At 36.1% G+C, this 17136-nt stretch overlaps 1 long non-coding RNA gene across 1 annotated transcript; it reads right to left on the bottom strand.

The window, feature by feature from the left end:
* Nucleotides 1-7409: 7409 nt before the first annotated feature.
* On the bottom strand, nucleotides 7410-15143 carry LOC135446322 (uncharacterized). Its single transcript, XR_010439736.1, has 3 exons — nucleotides 15094-15143; nucleotides 11363-11448; nucleotides 7410-9676 (listed from the first exon to the last, which is right to left on the bottom strand). It is a non-coding gene; the product is annotated as an uncharacterized LOC135446322 (long non-coding RNA).
* Between the last annotated feature and the right edge of the window lie 1993 nt (nucleotides 15144-17136).

The raw sequence follows: 17136 nt of genomic DNA, 5'->3' as shown, positions 1-17136 counted from the left end.
GATGTGATCATGACCCTCTTGTGGTATTAGGAAGATTAACACAAGTTTTATGATAAGAGGCTATAATAGGAAAAAGCTTGAATACATTTTTGAAGTAGTGGGAAAGAAAAACAAAATGTGGGTATGGACTGAATGTCCTTACCTTGTTGACTGTTCTCAAGAGGTTTTGAAAGTTTTAATAGGCAGTTGTACAGTAAAACAGTCAATTTAAAGAATACCAAAGTTTTAGAAATCCAAATATACCTTATGATTACTTTATTTTCTCCTAAGAATAGTGAAAATAGTGAAAAAAAAATCCCTATTCACACTCTTTATGCAAAAGTGTAAATGTTTTATATGCTTTGCTAGCCATTTTTGTAAAGAAGGGAAATCTTAATATAATTAGGGAAAAGTTTTTTACTTCTGGTCATCTTCGTCAACCTTTCTGTACTTATAAAAGTTCCATTATATTATTTTTTTAGTCAGAGGGACCAGAACAGGAAGTAGTTTTTAACATGCAGTCACACCAAGACCATGTATTGCTTTGAAGTGGTTTTAATTCATTGCTACTATGTATGTTGTTTTTTGAGAATGCTACTTCTATGGGATTCATGGAAGTTAAACTTTAAAACATTACTCTTATATTTTAAATATATATCTTTATATAACAACTTATAAAAATATTAGTCAAAGACTAAATAAAATTACTGGTTATTAATACCCTTATCTTTTGGAGACACTTAGCTTCTTCAGTCCCTCTAAAAATCAGTCAGTTGTTCCTAATGTTTGTCTGGGTTTTCTGTAACATAACATTGGGGCAAAACCCAGAGACAATTTTTTACTGGAAAGAAATGTGAGAATCTGAATTTATTCAGTTGGACATAGTTTCATTGTGCCTATATGGACTAATCCTATTTTAAATTTTAGTACAATTGGGGATTTTATATAGTTCTTGATGTCATGTCTATTACTTGTCAGTATATATAGAATTAATGTATACACTTAAGGTTCTACTGGTTAGATCTTTGATCTGCTGGTATTTACTGTAGCCTTTTGTGTAGAGGTTTCTGAAGGTAGTGCTAATGCCTATGTCATGCCAATCTGTAAAAAATGTGAAGTGAGTTGACTATCACTGGGTTAGACTGTCACCTAATAGAAAACTCATACATGACTAAGCAGATTAAAACAAAAAATAATTAAAGAAAAAGAATGTAATGCAGATCAATGTAGTTCTAGGAAAACAGCTAGTGCCAAGAAAGCTGACTTAATGCTTTGATAAGATTACAAGATTGGCATAAAAAGTAACTGTATAGCTGTAGCACTAAATGTTCATGTTTTCAAACAGTTTTACCAAAGGAATGCAATCAAAGATCAGTCTAAAAAACAAGTGTGACTGATGAAAAGACTGATGAACAGCAAGTAGCAGCGATACCAGCATAGTTCTTCAGAGTAATCTAGGCTGTTTAGTAACTTATTCACTCAAAAATGCAGTTTAGTACTGGCATTTGCAAAGTCATACACCTAGAACAAGGAAGACAAGCAAGATTGATATATTTTCAAGAATACTTTTGTTACTTTTAAAGTAGTATAGGGATGATAATGGACAAGTCAACATGAACTCCCAGGGCAGTGTTTGGTGATGATAAGACTGATTATTCTGTTATCCTTAGATATCTAATGTGAAATTGTGAGGAATAGAGGAATTTATTTTTTTTTAATAGCATCAATACTAATGAATTACCATGTGCAAATCTTACAGACCTTACTTGCTTTTCTGATATACATAGAATCCCAACCAATTCATCTGGAGCCTGTGTGTGGCATTTTCCATGTGCCCTGTTACCTACTTCTTTGTTCATATTTACTGCTCCACCTCTTAGCCTTTTTTTGCCTCCCTCTTCAGGTTAGCTTCAGTGCTGTGGGGTCTCTTGGATTCTGTGATCTTCTGGTGAACAGGATAATGCAGTGGAAGGGACTGCAGGGCAGTGTCAATTTGTGTTTGAGTGGTAGGTCCACAGCCATGTCACAGAAGAGAAAATGATATGTTTTTGAGAATGCAAATTTGCAGAAAATGTTCAAAGACTGGAAACAGTGAGGCATATAGAGAACTCTTCCATTTTAACTCAAAAAGTAGATGGAGTGATATCTCACAAGGTGAAACTATCGGCCTCTAAAGGTTTCTTAATTTGAAGAGTAAGGTGGGTTGGTTTGTAAATGGATGACAAATTCACTTGGTCTGAAGTTACTGAAGATACAAGTTACTGGCTTCAGTACAGGAATTAGTGGGTGAAATTTCATGTGCTGTGATGCACAGGAGATCATAAACTGTAAAATACAGATTTTTACATCTTGAATTGCAAATTTAGCAGCAAAACAAGATTTGTAGTAAAAATGCTTTAGTTAATGTTTTTTTAGTTAGTTCGAGTTCTTTATGGTATTTTTATCTCAATGGAGCTGCAGAATTTCTTATATTGTGTCTTAACTGGAAATTGTGCTTTTAATATTTCTTAAGTTTAATAACATTAATAATTTAACTGAGTGCTTCTTTTTAATTTCCCACTGATTATAATTCTGTTGTGTGTATAAAAACCTCCAAAATCCTGAGTTTCTTGCTGTTGTCTGTTGTTACTATGTCAGCTTCATTTCTGCATTTCTTGGTCTCATTTATTCTCCCCTCTGGCACGTTTTCCTCTTTATTTTTTGATGGATGTCTGTGGGGGCGGCCGGTCGGGGGTCTGATGGCTCGGCCTGGATGCAGCAACCTTCCCAGAGAGATTCCACAAGAAACAGCTTTCTAGGAGTCTTAGGCAGTGCTTCAGCCACAGGGTATCTCAGCAAGGGGCAGGCAGCTCAGCTCTTAGCAGTGGTTTCAGCTCTGCCTTGCGAGGTGTGCCCAGGCCAGCACAGGGACAAGGAGACAGGAGCGCCGTGTGGCTGTTCCGCAGGGCCTTTATTCCAGCACCTGCAAAGGATGCCAGTGACAGCAGCTCCCTCCTGAACAGGGCAGAAACTGGGGGTTTTATGGGGAAAAGTGGGGGTGGTACAAAGGGGGAAAAACCAATCGGTCCCAACAAATCTACATGGGGTTCCAAAGCATGCCGGAACTCACCATGACCCAGGAGGATTTCTCAGTCCATGAGAGTTTGAGAAGAACCCATTCAAGGGATACCTCTCTCCAAGGGAGAGGGCTGGCATGCCTGTCTGTCTCCACAGGTGTCTTCAGTCAAAATCTTTTTTCAAGCTTCTTTCTTGTCTTTGGTTCTTTGAAAAGTCTCATGATTGTTAAACATTAGTTAATGTCTCTCCTATGTCCCCAGTTTCGGTCAATAGCGCCGTCAGGATGTGGTTCTGTTTCCACGTCTCGAGCACACCTGGAGCCCTGTACTGCTGGCAAATAGCACCTAAGGAGCACGGTGAGACCGGGGGCACTGGCCTGTGCTAGAGGGGAACCTTTCTGCTGTGGAGATTTCTGTGCTGATGTGCTGGAAGAGGGATACAGGATTTTTACCAGGAAATCTATTTGTGATGCTCTAGCTCACTGTCAAAACTGGAAGACTTTGCAGTGGATTCTTCATATTTGTTCAGCATCCTTGGCTTTTTATCTTTATTAAAAAATACTCTGAATTCATTATGGGGATTTAACACAGACCTTTTCACTGTTCATGGAAATGAGCACTTCATACACAAAGTGGGGTATGGTAAAGGTTTCTGGTTTCATGATCTTGGGCTAGATCTTGTCTATGTGCTTTTGTTATAATGACAATTATTTCCCATTTTCAGCTCCAAAACTGGTTTCTGTATTTTGAAGAGAAGGTCATTTTAGTTTCTTTCTGGAACCCTGGTTAAATGCATTGGCCCTGGACTGGTCAGAGGAATTAAAACACTACTACTGAGACGTCAAAAATGCAACCAATGTGAAGCCCTTTTTCAGTTGTTTTTTGGAAACATTTGTTGAATTTCTCATATTGCTTCTGTCTGTTCAATAAAGTAATTGTCTCCATTATACCCAGTTTGTATTAAAACTGTGAAGATGTGGTAAAGAAAGATTTTTCATGACTGAAGAAATGATGATCTTTTATAGGCATGTGCTCTAATAGTCACTTGGCAAGTTTAACATTCCTTATTGGCCCTTAGGCAGCATGTAATCTGAGTAGATGGTACTTAAGTATTACAGGAGTAATTATAAAGATGAATAATTTCAGAAAATATTTGCACAGTATTGCTTACAGGTAAGTTTTCTGTTGTTAGGCTCTTTTACAACATATCTGCTAGTTTATTCCTATTGAAGTAAAAGCCTCTACACTAGGAAAACTGGACATTTTTTGTTTAATTAGGTTTTCTCCATTTTGGAACAGTCCAATAGCTTGACATTCTGGATATATCACAGCATTTATCTCAGGAAGCTGTTTGAGCTGACAGCCAGGGAATATTTTCTCAAGTATGTTAGTGGCAAATCGTAGCCCTGCCACAGTGATGGCAAACAGGGCCTTAGGTGCTAACAGTGCTTTCCATATTTACTATTACTTAGGAAATTTTGGTGTAAGGATTCTATACAGCTGCTGTTAAAATACTTCATTTTTGTGTGTTACAGTTTTTCAACAATGCTACACACGAAAACTGCTAAACTGATACTCTTAATAGTAATGTAAAATACGTTCATGGCAGTCACGAGAGCATACAGCAATTATAAGGACTGGTAATTTTTCCTTTTTAAAAAGTTTCTTTGGATAAGTGTGAAAATTCATTTATGTTTTTGTTTCTAAAATGTAAACCACATATTTTATTGCCTTGCATTATTAGTGCTGCAACCAGAAATAAACTGCAATCTCTTTGCTCAGTCTGTTCAGATTACTTCAGCTATCAGTCACTTACTGCCTGTTCAGCATCCTCTTCATACTGCTCCTGATTTTTTCCCCTCTGTTGCTAGGGAGGAATGCTCATTGATTTTTCTGTGGGTTTTGTTGTTGTTGTCGTTTTGTGCAGCAAAATAATTTATTGAGACAGGAAAATTTTGCACATCCACTTGTATAACTCATTATATTCTTTTGTTAGCTGATATGCTCTCACTAGACTGTCACTAGACTCAAAGTTTATCTTCTCGTTTACTGTTGGAGTCCCATTATTGTTAAAAATCATTGCCTTTCATTTTATTTATGAGAATTGAATTAAAAATTGAAAAATAGAAGCTAAAGTTGGTAATGGAAGATCTATTGCAATTCTATTCCATGCTCAAATATGATCTTATACTATTAAATGACAAAATTGTTATACAAGAAGGAAATTTAGAACATGTCATAGAAAATATATTTTTCTTGGTATCTATACGTCCTTTTGTTGTTTCTTTGATTAGTAGTAGCCTCTGCAGCTATTCCCTATCTGTGTTTAAATGTTCCCATTGCAGAACATTTCTCTTTTGTATATAATTATAATTGTCAGTGTATTAGAAGAGAGATATACCTGTGTTCAATTTAACAGAACAAGCAAATCACTTGGAAACCAAAATATGTGTAGTCTTATGATTTAAAGATTACAAACAAGGGAGATTAACTAGCACTAATCTAAACAAAGAAAATTACCTGTCTATAAAAATCAAGATGGAAGCTGTAAGCTTTAAGGAAAAGATAAGTAATTCTCTACATGTCCTAAAAAATGTAGTGGCTTTTGTAATTGGATTTAAACAAGAAAGCATCTGGGAACTGTCAGCCTCCATGATCTAGTGCTGGAATTCTTTTGGATCCCTAATTTCTTTTGCCTTTTGCTTGAGTAAACTGGTTCAGCAGATCAAAAATATGTTAAGTCTGTCATAAAAAAAAAAAGACTTCTGTTTTGTCTTAGACCAGGTACACTGTGTCAGGCTATCAATAAACATGTACTTTTTGTGACATAGATGACATTCCAGTGGTGCTCCTGGTCTCAGGCTATTTTGCTTCCAATCTGCCAGATGAACTCTGCACCAGCCTTTCTATGTGTGTGATTATGTTGGTTTTTTTCTCAGGGCTTGCATAGTCAGAATATTACTTCAGTTAGCAGACTGTTGGTCAAAATAATACATACCAAACTAATGGTAGGGAGCTGTACCCCACTGAAAATGTAACTGAATACACTGTAGTTCGCTTGTGCGAATTTCTTTATGCAGAGCTGCCTCTTTTGTGCCCTTTTAAGTACCCTTTCTAAATTTCTCAAACTAGTATTCTTGAACCTGCCATCAAGTCCAAAACTGTATATTCCTGTCTAATATTCCTGCAGTTCACATACTCATATGTGCTCTCAGAATTACCAGCTGTACGTATATGCATTTCAGCAATAATCCTCTTCTCTGAAACTATTACTTCGACATGTTTCTGATGCCACATGGATAATTTCTTTTAATAATGAGACTTAGCATCTTCACACCAAGAAAAGTGGGTCACATTTGTTTCTACATCTGCTTAGATACAAAATTCTGGAGCCTCTGCAACTCTTCCCTATCTGTGTTGAAATGTTCTTATTGCAGAATTGCACAATTCCTGCTTGAAACACCAGTGTATACTTGGGGATAGACTAACAATTCCAGCAGTTTCCATGACTGCCCATTTTGTAATGAAAATATTATGGTGGTAATTTCACATTTTGGTTCTGTCCAAAAGACATGGAACTCCACATGGATGTCTTCATCATAATACAAACAGAATGGAAAGCATGTTTAATGTGTCTGTGATGCAAGTGGGGAATAGTCAGAGCTCTAGGGGCCAGAAGTACCTCAGGTGTGTGTGGTGGCAAGCTAAAATAACCACTGTCCTTAGAGCCATAAAGGAGCAATAATCCAATTGCTTTGTTCCTAGGGACACACACCACTCAGAAGGGCACTTTGTAAACTGGGAAGTATCATCATAACCATTGGAGTAAGCAGGTGCACCATTGTGTATTCAGGAGGTACTTGGTTTATGGAAGGGCAGATAATCAGTGATAGTTTGGTTTAAGGTTGCCTGAGTCTGTCCTGTGACACACCCCACTGTGGATAATTGTGTGTAGTGAAACTCATGTCCTTGAGGCTGGCCTTTGGAAGGGAGGAAAAAGCAGTAGACAGATATGGAGCTAAGTGCTTAGTCTCTCTAAACAGGCCTTAACAAGTATTTCAGATTAACAATATTTGCAATGAGTGAAGAAGCTTCAAGCTGCCAGTAGAGCGAATATTTTCTGCACATTCTTTGTCACATATGGAAACATTTCAAATATCAAAAGAAACTTGATGCAGAGACCTTCTAGTTACTAGAAGAAAATTCTTAGGATGCAAACAAGATTAATATAAAATTGATATTTTTTTCTGCAGTACTTTAGCATAACTACGGATGCTTAGAGGCAGACTCTCATATTTTCACTACATAAAATATATTTTAAAAGAAACCAGACCCCAAAATTTACTGACATCTTTCTTGTAGCTTGTAATTTTATTAGAAATTCCAGTATTTAAATAAACTCCATTGCTGAAAACATAATAAAATTTCAATATACAATTCAAGAGCTAATTTTACTTAGTCATTTTCAAGCAAGCAACAAGCAGTCTGGAGACATTTTCAAATGTCTAAGCAATGAGCTTTACAGACACTATTGCTAAAGATTAACACTACAAACTTTGGAGACAGCCTCTGGAAACAAGGTCATTATGCTGCTCAGTGGGTGCTCTGCTGCCTTTGTTGTAAGGCTCAGAAGGCAGCTCTCTTCCATACACCCTCTGAAGCCTCTCATCCTGTTAGTGATCCAGTAAGCCTGGACTTGAACAGAAGCTTTCAGAACCAAGCACTGCTTGTACAAGATAAGGGCTACCAATTTCTCTCCAAATTGAATAAAATACATTGCAAGGTAATGCAGGAACCTTGATTTTTTTTTTTTCTTAAGGTACTATTAGGACTAAAACTGATCATAAATACTTTTCCACTGTTCATCTTTTGGGGCTTTTTTCCAATACTATTTTCCAATTTCTGTGAAATGTCACCATCCTTATTTAGGGAAGAACAATATCCTCTTTAGTCTTCTTTCAGTAAATAGCCTGAGATATTTAGTCAGATTTTACTCTGCCTTATTCAGGCACAATCTAACATATTACATTAATTTTGGAAAAAAATACCTGACATCTCTGATCAAACAAAAAGTATATTTTGCCTTTGGAAGTTGCCCTTTAGTTTAAAAGATTACTTTTCAAAATTATCTATATTATTTTAGAGCAAAAGTCATGCTTTCTGAGGGAATAGTTGCTTGGGGATGCTCAGCTTTAGACAGTTCCAGCATATGGGAATTCACACTCTTAATTACACATCACAGATTCCTGTTCAAAACATGAGAAGGACTAGGAAACTAAAAATGGAATCAGTAGGAGTCAGCATGGCTCACTGAAAAATACAGCAGACAAAAACCATAGTGGAGAGAAATAAAACTTGAATTAGCTTGGCCAACTCTTAGAGGATGAAGCTGACTTTCTTTAGCCAGGCTGCAGTCAAAAGGAAGGGAAAAAAACAGGCAAACATGGGGATAAAATTCTTGAATATAAACACAAAATTAATAATTTTTTTAAAAAAGGACATTTTTAAAAGATGCTGTAGTTTCTAAGAAAACATTTTTAAAATACTGAATAGTTACACAAAAAGGGAAGAGATATCAATACAGTCTACAGGTAAAAAAATTCTCCGCCAAGTAAACAACTGCTCCTGTCAATTGATAAACACTTTTCAGCCTAACACTATGAGGATAACAGTGCTTTAACAAAATAAATTTTTAAAGCTATCTATTTATCCATCATAGTAATGGAAAAAGGGGTCCTAAATGTTCCTGCTTGCAATTTTCTTGTTCACATGCTGCTTCACTCGAATTCATTCATTCTCTAGAAACTAAAGCAGCATGCATTCTTCACTGATACAATTATGAATTAACTGCTTTTGTGTACTGCTTTCTCTATTTGCAGTACAAGTTCTGGGTTTTTTTAAGGATTTTCACTGTCTTTGTGTTTGGTAACCCTTCCTTCTGCTTTATGTCTGCTGGCATTATACGTACCAGCAATATTGTTTTATTTATCTTGTTTGCCCCAAGACTGCATATTTATTTTATATTTATTGCTGTCATCTTAAGCCTGTGTCTTGTGCACCCAGATATCTCAGTCTTCTTTGGAACATTCTTCAAGGATTACAAACTTCAGCCTCAGAAAATGTATTACTCTATTTCCCTCTGCTGAGTTACCAGGACTATAGTTTTACATTTAGTCTTAGGGATCAGTTGGTCTTCTCCCTCATGCTCTGTATTTCGCCTATACTGCTTTTACAAAATTCCCCTGACCTGACCTTTCCAGTTTACATATTTGTATCTTTATGGTCTCTCTTCTGTCATATAATTATTAGGAAAAAACGATGTAAAATGTCTTCAAACTGTCATTGCCTTAAGAGACTGACTTACAGGGAAACTCATTAATCTCCATAATATAAGTTACACTGCAAATCAGGAAACCAAATTATAAAATATCCTAATCAGAAGTAAATGTATTAATTGGTATTTACACAGATTCAGACATTTAACTAAAGCTACATAAAAGTAATTTCACTTCCAGTGGAAAAACAGCCTAACAAGTGTTGGGCTGCACCTCATGTAGAAACCTCCCATAGTAGGAGACATCCAGCTTCCTTTTGCTACCATGAATTAGGTGTCAAATCTGAGAGAGTGGTCTAGGCTTTTCCTGTAATTCAGAGAGCAAGAGAAGTCCTTTTAGAGGCTGATAAATCCTGTTCTGGCATAAGTATTAAAGATGGGATAAATTGCTTTTCAGCAGTATTTATCATGACTGTAGAAAAAGAATGAGCAATTGAAGTAAGCACCTATATTTCAAACTGGTCACATGAGGTAAACCTGAATCTTACCAGTCTAAAGGTGCATGAATTCTCCTTACCAATGGCTCTAATATATCACCTATCCATAAAAAGTACCCCATCAGTGTATAAAACCATGCTGTGTCCAGCTCAGTTCTGAGCAGTATCTGTTCCTACACTGACTGATGTTTTGAGTTGTCCTATGTAATAGGTTTTTTTGTTATCCTTTCCTTGAGAAGATTTAGAAACCACAAAGAACAGAATCCACTATAAATTAATTTCATTTTTTGCAACACTAAAAGGTTTTTTTGACCTAAAATGATTTATGTACGTCTAATAAACGAAAAAAAAAAAAACCAAAAACAAAACAAAGGGCCTTACATGGTTCCCAAATACAACTATGTTCCTCTATTGGCCTAAAACTGCAGGGTCAGCACACTTGATAGGAGTGCAAGACCTTAAGTTTAATCCTCTCATGCTTCTTCTGGGGTTTGAGTCTGCGTCTCTCAGAAGACTCTCTTAATTCTCAGACTGCACAATGTCTTCAGTACACGAGTGACTAGAGCTTCTCCAACAAGATGTAAAAACCTTTGCTGAAATACACCTGCCAACCTGTAATTGTCTACCTTTCTACTCTTTTGGTCTTTGGCTCACTGATTGATTATGTTTTATAATCATAATGGGGCAGTATCATCAGAGGTCCAGTTCACCAACTGCCCCATCACAAATTCTGCTCTGAATTCTAGTAGCCAGTCTTCTTATCTGAGTAGGAAGTTGCATCAGTTTGCTTATGGATAATGATTTAAACAGAAGTCTCAAACATTGCAGGAAAAGTGCATTAATAACTAGCAATTTATTTCTAATATCTGGACTTAAAAAGGCAAGGAGGTCTAATATATTTCAAACATATTATAAACAATCTGGCATAATATAAGACTGAACACTAAAAGGCTAGCAATCAAATGACTATCAATTTAGAAGGGACAAAACCCTCAACTGTAGGGTTAATGAAGTTCTGTGCTGTGAATTTACTTGAACTATAGACCTAATGTTAGTTAGTGTGAAACAAAAAGGAATTTGTATTCTGTTTACTGCCTTCTGTTGGGGGCGTTCAGCCAGACTGAATCTTTTTTTTTCCTCTGCTTATCTAAAAGGTTCAATAGCACAGTCCTTAAACATGCTTTTAAAAATATGATTTCAATCATACACAGTGTTGAAATGAAAGAATTCAGGTATGATTTTGGACAAAGAGTGTACATTTGTCAGGCCTTTTAATGTGAGATACAGACCTTAGGAAGCACCATTTGACACACATTTTTATGCCTGTAATAAATTACGTTTGTTGATTATCAAAGTCTGACATCTCCCTGTAATTTGGGAGGGAAGTCCTGTAATCCAAAATTAAGTTTACTTTATGTAAGTAAATAGATTTTCTGCTCACTGGACTAAGTATGTGATAATCTCAGATCTTTGTATTAAGGCCTTTGTAAATTGGAAGTACAATTTTTTAAAAGTTTAAATTGACTATTAATAGTTGAATAATTGTTTTTATTTACCTTTTGTCAAAGTTTTTCTTCTGAACTAAAGAGTGTAAAGGAAGACTTTGCTAATGCCCAGCTTCCTGTTGGTAGCAGTTAGTCATCTGGTTAAAAAACAGAGGCATGCATTATAAATGCCTTGGTTTTCAGTAAATATTTCCCTAAGTTATAAAGGTTAAAACAGATCTTTTAATATGCATTTACTAATTTAGTTAAACATTACTAATATAGTATCTGCAATACTGTTGTTTATGCATGTCAGTATGGTTTATTTTTTCAAATGGTAAGACAGTGTTTATTCACTTTGGTTGATGAACCCAGCGAATTGTGGGTTCTTTTTTTAAGGAAATTTTGCCAAGTCATCTTGCAGTTACACTTTTAGTAAACTCTAAACACAGTAATACTTTGCATTTGTCTGCTTCTTTTTTTCTCTCTTGACCTATCCTCCAATTTATTCAACCATCCAAGTTCTGATTTTGCCTTTCAATCTGCTTGTATACTCTCCAAAGCCTAATATAAAGTATAACTTTAATAAATTAATTTTTTATTTGATAATTTACTTATTCGCATTACTGAGTTGAATCTGGTACAAAGAAAATATCTGTGGTTCTATACTCAGTCATCTCTCCCTTTGGACAATGAACTATTAATTTTAATTAAAAAATAAATAGTTGAAATTATTTCCCAAATGTTTTTGTGCCCATTTTCCTTTAATTTCATCAAGATATTTCTACATGATTGCTTTTAATAAAGTCATATGGAAGTAACAAAAAACTTTTTGTAAGTTAATATGTATGATCTTTGCTTGGTTTAGAAGGAGATTAAATTGGATTGAAGCCAGAGATTCCCTAAAAAACTTTTAGGCTATCTCTTAAAGGCATTCATATTGTTTGCTTGTTTATTGCAGTATTTTCCTGAGAATTGCAGTAGGCTGACTGGTTTGAAAATTCCTAATTACCTCTAATCCTCCCTTTTAATATTTAGATATTTTTCTGGAACCTTATTAGAATTCTTAGAATTCTTTCTGGAGCCTTATTTACCACCTACAACTAGCATGTCGATTAGGAAATTCTCCAGAAAATAGGAAATATATAGATGAGTCTGAAGGCAGATACTGAATCTAAGACATTCCCTCCTTTAGCAGAATGTTAACATCATGGCAATTATGGAGGAGCCATGTCATTGCAGTGTAGAAGTAAAGGAATAAATACAGCTCCAGCCTACTCTCAAGCAAGGACTGATGGCTGTGGATCATGAAGGGGCAGGAGTGCCTGTCTGGCATGGCACACAACATTTCTGGACTGGATGGATTTCAGACATGTCACTATCCTAGGATGTTTTATGGTCTGGGCAGCAGGGTATCACATTGTGTTGTCATTCCTAGTCACTTACATACTGCTATGCGCTATATATGTCATGTGGTTGCCAAACCCTCAGTTTGAAAGCTGCTCCTGGGACCAGCTGTTTGAATATTTTTATTGAGTTTCTTTTCAGATCTTCTTTAAATAGAGGATGGAGTGTGGTTTTAGGCTAAGGGTGTCCACTTGAAAATACCAGGGACAGGGAGGACACAGGAGCAAACTATTGGAAAAACAGGTGCTGCTCAGTCTTAAGAGCAGACCTGGTTGAACTTCTGGGGGAAGAACTGTCTGACTAGAGGATTACTGGATTTTTGCAAGATCAGTAGCATCTCTGTGAAAAAATAAAAGCAAAGGAGTACATGTGTAGGGCAGTACATGGTTCCCCCCTTGCAAGGGGAAATTTACCACTTTAAAAGCTCCCAATGCTCTGAATACACTGACTGGCAGAAGTTCAGCATTTCTCTATTGGGATTTTTAATATCATTGCTTCCTATACAAATTGCTCTTTGTCCCACAAGTCTTGGCCAGACAAAGTCTAATTTGACAACACCCTTCCTCAGGCAGCCCAGACGACATGGGCTGTGTGCCAGTGCCTGGTAGGTCCTCTTTGTACTCCTGCTGCCACTGGGGCCATTGGGTGCCTCCTAATTGCTGGAGTGACAATATGTACTCCTTTGCCTTCATCCCACCAAATGTTCACTTCCTGTCACTGTGCCAGTCAGAAATGTTGCCCGAAGAATCATGAAGGAGTGGTAGTATGGGGAATAAATAAGGAAAATTAGTTTTAATTTCAACTGCTCTATGATAAGCTTGTATTAATGGCCACCAATTTAATGACACAAAATCCTGCAGGAGAGGGGAAGGACATAGTTCATTTATAAAGCACACAGGACACTGAAGTGTTTTGACTCTGGTCACTGCAGCAGTACAAACAGCAATTAGACCCCAGGAAAAAAGTAGGTTGTTTCCAACTGCTGGCTCCTTTCATGTTGTTTGCAACCTGTTTTTGCACAACGCACCACAGCTATTTATAAACTGCAAGTGGGAGCTGAGAATAGGAAGAGCTTTGTGTTTATGGGATGACAGTGTCAGGAGAGCAATACTTCAGCTAAATTGGGATGGCCTCTACAGGCTCCTGTTTCTATGATTGTAATGCTGCTGGTATTTTTGGGAAAGAAGTCTCACAGACACAGGCTCAGCTTCATGTAATTTATGTCTTCTTAAATATAAAAATAAACAAAGTTATGTTGAAAAGCTGTGAAGCTATGCTTTTTTTTTTTTTTGCCAAAATGAGTAAAGCTTTTCGGCCTCTAATTTTACCTCTATGAAATTAGTCGATAGGCCATTTACCAGAGAGAGCCAGAAGGTGGTTGCTACAATGCTGAGTTATTTTAAGAAGAGGGAAAAGACATGGTTGAGATGGTTAGATTAATTAAAGGAAAAAAACAGGTCTTCCAAAAACTTGCACTGGTAGAAAATTTTGTGCAGTTCTAGCAGGTCTGCATGTGCTTGCAAATGACCATTTCAGATATTATTTTTCTGTTTCTCCTTTCTTTTGTGGTAGGTTAAAAAGGACACTGCACGAAGGAGTGGAGAACCTAAGTTTTCCAGTCTTATTTGCTCTTTGCAAAGGGAGATACCATTCCAAAACTTGATAGAAAAAAATTCTTAGAAAAATCTTCTCTAGCCTATTTGCCACTAAGAGCTATGGTGTTTGGCTTGGAGCAATTTGGCCTGGAATTATTTCCTAGCAAATACTGACTTGAAAGAAGAAGAAAAAGAGCTTTTTTTCCATGTGTTTTGGATGAACTGGGATAAAATGCTGTAGAAAATGTTGACAGAAGCAGATTGACATAGCACCAGTTTGAGCTCCTACCGAACTATTAGATTCTATTACTAGAACAGACAACTGCAACCCACTTTTGATAAAAAGACATTTCAGAACAGTATTTAAAAGATAAATTTTATGTTTTCTACAGAAAAAGTTTTTTAATTCAGTGAAAACTCTTCACATTTGGCAAGATACTGTGTCTCATTTGAACATAGCAACAAAATAACATTACAACCTGTTTTGTTCCCTTCTTAAAATTGTGGAAATTTGCAAACTTTTTGAACTGGAATTAAAATCAATGCATTACTGCCCAGTTTATGATTAAAATACCTTTTAAACCTATGTTTATACTGATTTAACACAAGTGCCTTCAGAAGCAATGAGGAGTGAATCAGCACCAGACTAGTTACTGTTTTTAACTCTTCCATGGTTATGACTGAGAAAATGTAATTAAGAAAATGATAGCTTCTCAATTTCTGCAAAATGCCATTTAAGATTAATGCAACTTATGTGTTGTCATTATATTGCAAGGGTTCCATATTGCTAGAGTTCCATACCTCTTTGGTGTTTCTTGTAGGCAGCTCCTCTAGGCACTGACACATCCTTGTCCTCACAGCAGCCAATTAACTCCAGGTCCCACCAATCCACTCTTTTATAACACTCTTCTTATGGGCTGCAGGTGTGGCCTGTTAACAGCAGGCCTGCTCCTAATCTTTAGTAATTGGCTCAGCTGCAACTCTTTAGGGGATAAAATTACATTCTATACCGCCTTCATTTACTTATGTTCCATCTCCCTACACTTATGCAGTACTTGTAAAATGTAAAACAAGTACTGAAAACTCCCTGTTAATAATTGACAATCATGTTTGGTCACTGTCTAGTGATTTTGAGGCCTGAGATGAGAAAGGCAAAGAGAGATTCAATTCAGCTGTGCAGATTGCCAAGAGAAATAAGGGAAAAGTAGCATAAAAACATGAAGTTAAAAAAAAAAAAGTAGGTAAACTTCCTTTTTGATATCCATGAGGATTAAGTAAACTTGTACTCTCATATAACTACAAAACAAGCCAATGATATTGCTATCTGCTAATTGCAAGTAAATTATACCAATTAACAAATATTGATATTTACAAAGAGCTGGTTTTGTTATAATATATATTTAAATAAATATATTTTTTATATTGCTAATGTTGCATTAATAGAGGAATAGGCTACATTAACTAGTAATTTAGCAAACTTCCTTATTGAGAATTTTTAATCCATGAGATTGTACTAGAAGAAATAACTGTTTATGAGTGTAAAAATGCCGTGTTGAAACTAACCTTTCTTCTTTGGTAAAAGGAAATCAAGTCACTTATTTAACATTCTAAAAGTACAAAAGCAGAGAGTATTCTAAAAGCTCAGCAATTTTTTGCATGTATTTATATTCTTTACCTGCTTAAATACTAATGTAGGTGAGCAATCTCTAGCAAAGACCTCCTAAACCTTTTTTAGTGCCTAGAAAAGCCTAGAATCCAGCTATAACTGCTTTTTCAATCCAACGTCCATAATCAAAGGAAAGTCTTAGTACTGGCCTTTGGGACAGTGTAGTGCTGACAGCTTGTGAACTTGCCCAAGTTAGCTTAAAGTTATCTTTCACATACCAGTGCTTGTATATGTGTTGTGTTCCTCTTCCTTACTCCTAAGTAAGGTCTTCATGCCCCTGGATAAGGCTGAATCATTTGTATGCTGAGGGAGAAGAAAATAGTGGTCTACTTTAGGACCAGCATAATTTTAATAAATCATTGAGTAACTGAAAGAGTAGACTATCCATGCTACATCCCTGAATTAATTTTGAAGACTCAAGGGAAACTTTGTGCAGTGGAGGTTTTCTCCTGAGATCAGAGCTTAGTGAGACAAGGATTTGGAATTTCAGTTGGTAGGATGTGAATAGAAAACTATTATTAAAAAAAAGGAGACTAATAGGACAGAAACCTCTTAGGGAGTCTGTTTCTGAAGTTCATGTTAGAGGTACATCCTACAAGTACTTGTTATGCCATGAGCTGGGTTGGTCCAGTGCTGTTTATATTCATTATCACTTACATGCCTTCTGTTAATCCTGTACCATATTAAGGGACCCTGCCATTAACAGAAGTCATAAGATGGCAACTATTTAGAGTTGCAAACATTTTTATGCTTACTTGATGGAATCATGATCATTATCTCATTTAGATATCAAGTATAACAATTTAAAGAAGGTACACTTTTTGGATATTATTCTGACAAAATGAAACTGTTTGTATCTCTGGAGGAAGGTTTGGAAGACTACAGGCACATTAGACATGTGATCAAGTCAGATCTGCAACAGCACATTTGGCTGGTTGGTATTTACAGGGAGTTTATGGAGAACAATCCTGATGGCATGGTCCTGTTACCTTTCAATATATTTTTAAAGCTTCTTTTGTCTTTTGGGAATTCTGATGAAGCATTTAGGAGACAAAATAGAACATTATTGTTTTGATGTTTGAAATGTGTAATGCAAACTCTCTTCTCACTGCAATGCAATTGATTTCTATGTGTTTTGTATAAAAGTTTAAACATTGGCATTATTGATGTAACATGGA

Source organism: Zonotrichia leucophrys, chromosome 3, assembly GCF_028769735.1.
Source record: "Zonotrichia leucophrys gambelii isolate GWCS_2022_RI chromosome 3, RI_Zleu_2.0, whole genome shotgun sequence".
Lineage (NCBI taxonomy): Eukaryota > Metazoa > Chordata > Aves > Passeriformes > Passerellidae > Zonotrichia > Zonotrichia leucophrys.
The sequence above is the reverse complement of the archived record's forward strand: the minus strand, read 5'-3'. Positions and strand labels throughout refer to the sequence as shown.